The following is a 10,636-nucleotide window of genomic DNA, read 5'->3' on the forward strand; positions in this document are numbered from 1 at the left end:
TTAAATGTGACCAAAAAGCCCTTGATGGGTAAACCGGGTAAACAACCCTTAGAGGTTGTTTAGAAACTCATATTATGATTATTGTAACCCTTAGATGCGTATAAAAGTTGTAGGCGTGACTTTCAAAGGTTAAATGCCTTAAAATGCTTCTTGCCGTAAAATCTCTTATCCGAGGGGTAAAACTCGGAATATATAGATATCCACATTAGATCCAACACACTTATAGTTGTAGTGGAAGATTATAGGATAAGAAATGTGGTGATGAAATGTTAGAAGCAATCAGAAGCGATTTTAGGCTCGAAAGTGCTTAAATACCCTTAACGGGTCAAAATAAGCATACGAGCGAAAACGGGTTTAAATTGTGTAACAAACCTATGAATAGAACCTAATATGGTAGGTAACATTAATTTGAAGAAGTGTATGTGATATAGGAATCAAACAAATACGTTTGTTTGATAAAATGCATAAACGGGTTAAAATTCGGTAAAAAGGTGATGAGTCGAAGGCTTAAAAGTCTAAAAATTTATTTTGTTGGATGTTGGGTTTCAACTCCATAAGATGGAGGATTAAATTACGGACGCGTAGGAAAAAGAATCGGGTAAAACGGATCAATAACGAAGAAGTTATGGCCGTTTCCGTAAAAACTAGCATAGCTGAACTGAGCTGCAGATCTGCTGGAAAACAGTCTCCCTCGCGTGGCGCGACGGAGCAACTGGGTTCCTTCGCGTGGCGCGAAAAACCCTGTTTTGGCGAAAAATTTTTATTTTAATCAGTTTCGCTTCCCAGACTCGTTTAAATACGTTTTAAGTTACGTATGACTAATCCAACTCATGTTTTATGAGTTTCAGGTATAATTTTAGCACCGTAGGACGATCAAGCACAACGAAGAACCGAACACGATCAAGATATAAGCTTCCGCACTTTGTATCGTTGTTATGTAAAATGACGAACTCACCCATAATATGTTGTATAGTTTTTAATTCTGTAAATAAAGTTTAATGAACTCGTATTTTCAATGTATTTGAAATCATAATTACTCGTTTGTTTTCGTAAATTATACGAAAACCTTTAAATAATAATAAGGATGTTACATGAAATGAAAATGGTTGAATTAAATATTGTCACAATTAGTGTTATGAAGTCTCTTGCGATCTTGAACAAGTCCCACTCCGATGATTCCGCCATTGGTTGGGGTGTGACAGATTGGTATCAGAGCCATAACTATAGGGAATTAAGAAAAAAAATTGCCATGCTTTTTACCTAGTCTATAGTTCTAGAGCTTTATTCTTATGTTTTGGTTGAACCACTTGCATGATACTTTATTTGCTCCTTATTTATTTTCTTTTGGCCTTTTAAACATATATGTCACTTTTGTGTTAATACTTGCTTTATTATTTGTTAATACTTGTTGTATTATTCCATCCTTTATGTGTTATCCTTGAAATGTCTTTTACGTATTATTTCTTGAGATGCTTATTGTGCTTATACTGTTTATTATTATTTTGAACATACATCTTTTTACTCGCTTATACTAAAATCAAAACCACTCGTAATACACAAACGAGACAACTTCAACAAAATAGGCGTGAAACCCATAATTTGGTGAACAACTCTCAATCCATCTACTTTTCCTTTTTACATGAAATTCACCATCAAGATAGGAGTGAAATCCTCACCTTGATGGAGAAATTCAAATCTCAAATTCTAGTGGACCCTCGTCAAAGTGTTGAAATTAAATTTTGACCCGACGAGTACCAACCACACTTAGGATACGAAATCGTCAAGTTAGGGGTGAAACCCGCACCTTGTCGACTAGTTCCACTCCTTGATTTTTTTTATAAATCCCACCAAGTCTCGAAATTTCGATTGATTTGGGACATGTAGTAACCGGAAGGGTAATTACCGTTAACCGACTTGTCGGCGAGAGTATCTTACCTATTAGGCCAAAGCATGCTCCTCAAATTCAAAAGACTTTTCGACCACTTTGGTTAGTCAAAGTTCCACTTTGGAACCATTTAAATTTTAATCAAACATGTGTTTCTATTATTTATCTTATACGATGCCATTTTTTTTAAATTTAAATTTACTTCCGATATTCTCTTTTCACACACACAACATATTGAATCTTTTCCATACATTTATACATATGCATGATTTCATGTAATTTAAATTCATATTCCTTGTAACGACAAGTGGAGACATACCATCGAGTTAGGAGTGATTTCCTTACCTTGACGATTAACTCCACTCCCTTTTTCTTAAAACGACCTCACCAACGAGTTAGGGGTGATTCCCTTACCTAGGTGATCGTTGCCAAAACGTCTCTTCAAAATATCTTATTATTTAAACTCGATCGTATTTTATACCTAAATTGTTTATCATTATTCAAAATACCTACTTATACCGATTTCAAAATACATTGTTTTATCAAGCGTACTTTCTATACTACAACCTATTTTCACTCAACTCATATACACGAGATTCTTAATCATGTCTTAAAACGTTTTATTACCCGAATTTCAAAACCTTACGGAATGCTACCTATCAATTTAATCGGTCCAATGAACCTCTGGCCCATAAACTTCATATTCAACTTAATCACTAAAACACGCACACATTATATCATCATGCTAGAGACTTCCATTCTTAATCGAAATCAAACCAACCTTTCTCAAATTACTTATAAGATCTTATAGATGTTATATGATCGTTTACCAAATACTCTTTTCAACATCAACAAATCATTTGTTAAAACTTTTAAAGTCCTTTTGCTAAATTTCTTTTCTAAGGATCCTCGTTTTCACAAGAACCTCCTAAATTCATAATTTCTCGTTTGATGAAACAAACTTACTTTTTATCGAAAACCTTTTTTGTACACTAATTTACAAAACACGTGGGCAAGAAGACTTCATGGGGACCGACCATCTTCGGATTACATAAACTCTTTTAAAACAAAAGTGGCATTCCCATTCATTACAAAATACATTATGCTTAACCATTGAGTACTTTATATCCTCTTACATACGCAAACTATATCCTACCTTCCAAGTCAAACTCGATCTATTTTGATTCAAAAAAAAAGAAAGAAAAAAAAACAAACAACGTTTCATTTAAACCACTATACATGCATATCATCATACACGTTTTAGTCGTTTCCTCGCGACAATTTCATTTTTATCATTCGTATTTACATGCTCAATCTTTTGAGCACTTTTACATGCTTAAATTTGTATGTTTCAATTAATACTATATACGCAATCATTAGTATTCGCACTCACACTCATATTCATAACAATACATTTATGCTTATACTTATAATCGTATTCATACTTATACTCATACGTTTCACGCCTTTACTTATATTCATACGTTTCATACTTGTACGTATACTCATACTACTCATACGTTTATGTCTATACATACATTCACATGCGTATTCATACTTACACTTATACTCATGCTTATACTTTCATTCATATTCATGATTCATACATTCATACCCGTACGCGAGAGGAATCCGAGGAATTCGCTTACGTGGGTCCTATATATACTTAAGCTTGGACTTGCCTATATATATTACATTCTTCTACGTACCCAATCTTATTTTCAAATTTATGTATACCCTGATTCATACACACCTAGTACAAGCTGTACGGATCATGCGATAATCAATATAATCGCGGGTGCACACAGGATTATAGTGATAGGCGTATGAGAACCACGGAGTGTACTACTGTGTATGGTAAGACACGGACCATAACATGACACCGAATACGAAACGGACGTAATATGGCCAAAACATGGCGGATACGCCGCTGGTACTTCCTATATATAAGTGTTTTCACCATGTTACCAAACTTTCGTAAAACGTGCCATGAGAAATTCAGTGTTTTGCAGACCTTTGGACCTTATACAAACTTTAAACAACTCACAAGCGCATTATATCCGATTATCCACGACGAGACTTCATTCTTAACACGCTACTTTCATCTATCAAATACTTATTCCATTCTTATACTTGCATTCTTTAAGAGTCAATCGTTCACTCTTATACTCTCATTATTATCCATTATCTCTTGTCCTCTTATACGAACCTCGTTGACAATCAAGTGTGTTAAACTGTCTTCCTATTCTTATTTCTTATATAGACGTACTTAGTAGACCGTTATCACTTTATTCAAAGTACTAGATCTTGTCGTTCTCCCTCATACTTTTCAAAACATTTCAAAATTTCCAAGTCTCAATTCTTAATAATCACCTTATTGCCAAAACTTTTTTCAAGCATTCCTCTTGAATAAATTTCGGGACGAAATTTCCTAAAGGAGGGGAGACTGTAACGCCCTGCGTTTTCATACTTTCTATATTTGGAAACCCTTGCTTGAAATTCTAGCTTTGGAAATTTGTGTGTTCTTGTAATCGTCGTTTCGATGTAATCTTTGTAGAATCCGAGACTTAAATCACAACGAAATTCTCGTTTGAACGAAATACTTTTCAAGGATTCTTGATTCTTTATTTATCGACACTTGTTACTCGTTAAACCAATTGAAACTATTAAAATGATGAGATTCAGATCCTAAATCTCGAAAGCTTTGTAAAATGAGTTAACGTTTAAATATATCTATTCTTTACAAATATGGTCATTATTCAAATTTAAACTAATTAAATTAATTAAATTAATTAACTTGGTTATTTAAAAGTTTATTTTTTTTATTAATAAACTAGTTAATCTCGTTAGATATTAAAGTTAGTAAACTAACTTAGTTAGTTTAAACTAAAATGTTAGTTTTCTTTTAATATAACTTGGTTATTTAATAGTTCAGGGGTGAGTTATGCAATTTTTGAAAGTGTAAAAGTTGCAGGGACCATTGGGTAATATGCTGAAAGTATAAGGTTAGGTTTAAATCACAAAAAAAGGAAATAAAAAGAATGCAGACCACGGGACTCGATCCCGGGTCTGTACGCTCACACACAGGCGCCTTAACCACTCAGCTGTGGTCTTCACTTTGTTTAGAACCCAGGCCGCAAATCTTTATACACTCGCTTAAAAGGGCTGATCAGCGCGACCAGCCCATTCAAAGCTCGAATTTGAGCACGATTTTAAGTGTTTTTGAGCTTTAAACTTGATTTTAACAATAAATACACAACCACCAACTAACCCTAACTCTTCCCTATAAAAATCCATCATCCTCCAAGCATTTTACACTTTTCTAATCATCAAAACTCTCCCAAATCGGCCCCAATTCAGCTGCCAAACACAAGTTCGAGCAGATTGATCCTCTCTTACAAAAGTGAGCACAACTCACTCATTTTTTATCCGATTCACTCGATTCTTTTTCTTACATCTTTGGTTTGACCTTAGCTACGTTTCCATTGGTTTTCCATGGAAAACCAGGCCCTGGAACGTCACCAAAAGGCTCCAAAGTTGACTGATTTTTTTTGTTTTCATCTAAAACTTTGTTAAACTTAGTAAACTTGAGTTAATTTCATCTCAAACCTATGTCCTAATGCTCATAATCAATCGAATGGTTAGTTGGGCTTAAAAACAAGGCCAGGAAATGTTAAATCAGAGGTTAAAACCTCACAAACATTCTGTTTTGGTTAGGGTTTTACCCACAAGAAGTGTTCAAGCTTGAAAGTGGATGAATGTGTGATTGTTAAACTAGCTTGGGCTATCTTTCATAAAAATCCACTCACTTCTTGATGTTTTCTCATAGATTAGATGTTGTATTTCATTATTCTTGTAAGTTCATGACCATCCTTGTTGTTTATAACAACAAGTGTAGTGGTGAACAATAGAGGTGCCTAAATGGAAGCTTGTTCCTCCTACCTCATGTATGAATTCTATGATACTTAGAGGTGCCTAAATGAAGAATAATCTTCTACCTCATGCTTGACTAATGGACTAAATAATACCCATAATACTTATACCTATACATACTATTCGAACTCTTGATGGTGGACTTGTGTTCATTTGTCAAGATATTAGAATAACATCATCTAAGGCATAAGACTTGTTACGATTCTAATGAGTATATTACTCATGAAACATTAACCCTTGAGGTTTCATAGTGTCAAGAACAAGTACTTAGTGTTAAAAGATGATTACTTTCGAATACTTATATTCTTGTGTTTTAACTTCCTAAATCCCTAAACAAGCACACTGAACCTTCTAACCTCATCAACTTCGTCACATTGGATAATCGGAAAGCATATGCAAATTTATGAGTATAGTCGCAACCCCCTTTTTATGTTTACCACTTTTTGGGGTGTAACATGTTTAACTATTAAACTACACTTAAACTTATTCTTTATGCCATGCACAAAACAATCCTTATACATGAATACTATGTTATGATACTTGATGCTTACGTGGACTATACTTATGTGATATGGTTTAGTCATTAGCTTTCACGAGCCTCCATTTGACATGTATAGCGCTATAGGAGTAACGCACCGCCCCCCTTAAACTTGTGGTCATGTCGAATTAACTAAACTTTCTTGCGTAAACAGAGGATTGGCTAGAAATATTGCATGCCATGTTAGGTTGATCTTGTATAAACTAAGTTGCCATGTGGATTCGTTTTAAAATTTTATACTTATACTCATGGTTGTAAAAGTCCCGCCTAGGCTCCGAGTACTCCCCGAGTACTCGCTACAAGGTAGGCTGCCGAGGCACGAGTACTGTTCTCCCAGGCCAATTACTCCCCGAGTAATCTCCGCCTAAGCTGAGTACTTCCCGAGTACTCCCGAATCCGACTAGGGAGCGCCTAGCGACTTTTGCAACCATGCTTATACTTATGCTTAAACTTGTATACTCGCCTTTGCTTTTGCATTGAATTGTATTTTAAACATGTTACAGGTTGAGGATTGATGATGCTACGAAAATGGATTAGCAAAGATGCCTAGAAAATCATTTAGACGTTTAGGTTTAAAGTGTTGTATAAATTTTGTTATGTTATGTTGAACAATGTTGTTATTTGAATTTCTTGTAATGCTTTGACAATTTATCTATGAAATGAAAATGGTTGAATTAAATATTGTCACAATTAATGTTATGAAGTCTCTTGCAATCTTGAACAAGTCCCACTCCGATGATTCCGCCGTTGGTTGGGGTGTGACATCACTTAATCAGGATTTCGATTATTCCATAATTGGTGGTATTAATTAACACAGAGATTTCACAAAACTGCAGCCCTAAGCGGAATGTTAATCTTAACTCTACTTGTCTTTCAGGAGGTAAACAGAGTAGTCTTTGGAGAAGATAATCAAGACACAAGGAGGTTACAGAGATTTTCCAAATCTCAGGCTCCAGTTCATCTGTCATTGCCTGTGTCAGATAAGTGACACATTAATGTTACGAGTCCACGGATTCCTTAATTAGAGACACTTACTTGGACAGTTCCATTCTGGATATCCTTGTGGCTCCATGCATTAAACCTCCATACTGATCAGGCATGGAAGCAATCTATGGAACATATCAAGATACACCAATCCTCATATGGTGCCTTTATCATACAATCTGGTATTCGCAGTTGATAGGAATCAATGAGATATCAAACTACATATGCTGACGTACTTCATCTGGAGAGAGGGTACCCTAAAATTTTTCGATTGAAGATTTCTGACAGGAATAGAAGAAATGTTTCCTATGATTTTCGTTTGTAAGTTTTACCTTACACTTAATATCTAGGGTTCTTGTGGAAGATTTTAAAAGCTTGCTATACTTATAACTTATGAAGGATTCATTGGTACCCGAACCAAAACAGAACTCTTAGCATTTATATTGCTGATAAATGATAAGGAAAGTACCTGATGTTATTATTGATACGAACTATCTCTAGTATCCACCAGAAGAGTTTAGGCGTTTTCATTCTTAGGCTTTCTATCCTTAACCGTGCTTCCCTTGATAGGTGTAGGGCATGTAGTCTTGATGTGGCCCTTCTCACCACAGCCGAAACAGACTGCATTCTTCATGTCCTTGCAATCCAACGTTTTATGCTCTCTTGATTTGCAGATCCCACAAGCCCTAGGCTACGTTTGGGATTTTGATTCGAACCTGCACTTCCCTAGATGGCGCTTCTTGCAGGTCTTGCATACAGGTTTCTTGTTGGACTTTTGTTTGTTCTTATTGAACTCAAGCTTACCCTTTTTCTTAGAAACATTGGGAGTTATCTTTCTCCCTTTTCCTTTTTAGTTCATTCTTCGCATCCAAGGTAGGAACAAGATCCTTCTTGTGAGTAAGGAAGTGTGGTTTCTGATGGGATTTGGAGCAAGTAGCGTTGGGCTCCTTGAACTTTTTCATGACCTTTCTCACAGCTTTTCCAACAGCTGCGTCAATCATAGCTTGGAGAACATCTTTGTTAATTCCGAGGTTCACAATTGTAGCATCATTAGCATGTGTCGCACCCTCAATGGCGCGATTGACGGTTGTCTTATCCTAGTTTGTCATACTCGAGACTTGGTTCCTGTTATCATTCCGTACTGCCTCCTGGGTGTTTATATGGAAGACTCACACGTCTGTTTCCTTGGCCTCTCCAGACTTCTTTATAAGTTTTGGGCAGTTGGTTTTGATGTGCTCTTCCTCGTTACAGTTGTAACAAGTGGCGTTCTTCAACTCCTTGCAATCTAAAGTCTTGTGTCCCTTGGTCTTGCAAATTCCACACAGTTTAGCACGTGGGTCAATCGTACATTTTCCAGAATGTTGCTTTCTGCAGTTACTGCATTTGGGCCTGTTATTAGACTGACTTGAGTTTTTTCCTAAACTCGGAATCTTTCCTGTGCTCAGATTTTTCCCTTCTTCTTTTTCTTCTTCTTGTTAGATTGATGGGAGCTTTCCTCTTCTCCTTTCCTTTTTCCCTCACCAGAAGTCTTAACAGACTTATTCCTGATTGCATCCAAAGTGAGAGACAAGGATAAGTCCACCACAGACCTATATGTGGTAGGCCTAGATGCTTTAACATTTCCCTTAATTTCTAGTGCTAGGCCTCCAATAAAACGCGCTATGCGTTTAGGTTCAGGGGTGACTAAATAGGGAACTAGGTGGGACATAGGGTTAAAACTTGTCACATATGTCCGACAATCCAAAATCTTCATGACCAGAGTCAAGAAGTTTGTTTTTATCCTTTCTACCTCATGCTGAGGACAGAAGTTTTCCTTGATCAATGCAACGAATTGATCCCACGATAAGCTATAAAGTAGGATCTTTCCCGTGGCTTGGACCAATGTTCTCCAGCATGCCAACGATTCTCCTTTGAATGATTGTGAAACAAACTTCATGTCACACCCCGATATTTCCACGTATTACCGGTGGGCCTGGTGGGGAGTATCGTGACGTATTTGAAATCATCATAGTCAAACAACACAATTTAAGTGCACAGCGGAAGCAAAAGATAGATTCATTTCAACCGAATAAATTTTAATATTAAGTATCACAAGATAGTTGAAAATGATCCACAGGTGGATCGAAAGAAAAAGGAAATTGTTCAACAGACTTTAACATCTAGAGCTTGCACTTAGCCTTTTTGGAAAATACGTCAGTTTACACTGTTAAATACAACTTAACTGACTCATTTTGAAAAGAGTTTGAAAATTAATTTTAATGCACTTAGGCAAAAATATCTTTTATAACTTGGGACAATTATTTAAAAATAATCTTGTATACAGTTTTACTTATTTGTCGTCCATTAGGGCCGGTTTGTAGGGCCGGACAAGATTAACTAACATGCCACAGGTATAATGCCCACAAGGTTGATTCCTTTAAGTGGATTACCAGTTTTTACATAATGCAACTGTCAGGTGTACGCCTACACCCCGTGCTTAGGTCGTGGCCATTTCTTTGAATGATGCCAAGGATATCCGGGACATGGTCATTTAACCCCTAAAGGCCATACACCAAATAAGACAGAATAAAACGAGTTATGTAAATACATTAATCACAATCCGATTTAAATGACTACATACCCAACCAAGCGGTATTATTATAATACCGTATCCCAAGCCCGTATAGGGAAAATAAGTTAAGAGTATTTACCTGAAGAAAGTATAAATCAAAAACAGCAAGTGCACGTAGCTTTTACCGGGCTCCTAATCTAGAACGAAGGTTTTTAATAACCTATTAGATTCCTAACGGGTCTTTAATTAAGTCTAAACTTAGACTGGTTAGTTTTAAAAGAGGATACGGTCCAAAAACGCATGATTAAGCGAAGACCGGATTAGAATGTGGTTTAGACCCGATAAGCTTGGATACTTGTTTAATATGGGTAAACTAAACACATTCTGGATTTTGAGATGAAAATGATATGGTTTGACCCGTTTCGGCTAATATATGCAAACTAGTTACATAAGCCGATCCGAACGCGAAAAGTGTGTAACGAGTAACCAAGTGAGTCATATACAAGTTTCCTAAGTTAATATGCCTTCAATATGTTGTGACATCAGTAAGATATCTTCTATTATGCCCAAAACGGATTTAAACTCAAATTACGCCCCGTAGGGGTATTTTGGTCATTTTAAGGGTTATAAAAGAGTTTATATAAAAATCTGAGTTTCAGGTATGATGTAAACAGTAAAAATACTTAACTTACTAAGTTATATCAGTAGGGTATGACCTATATGTGAAATTTATCATTTCTAACCA

Source organism: Helianthus annuus, chromosome 9 (genome assembly GCF_002127325.2).
Source record: "Helianthus annuus cultivar XRQ/B chromosome 9, HanXRQr2.0-SUNRISE, whole genome shotgun sequence".
NCBI lineage: Eukaryota > Viridiplantae > Streptophyta > Magnoliopsida > Asterales > Asteraceae > Helianthus > Helianthus annuus.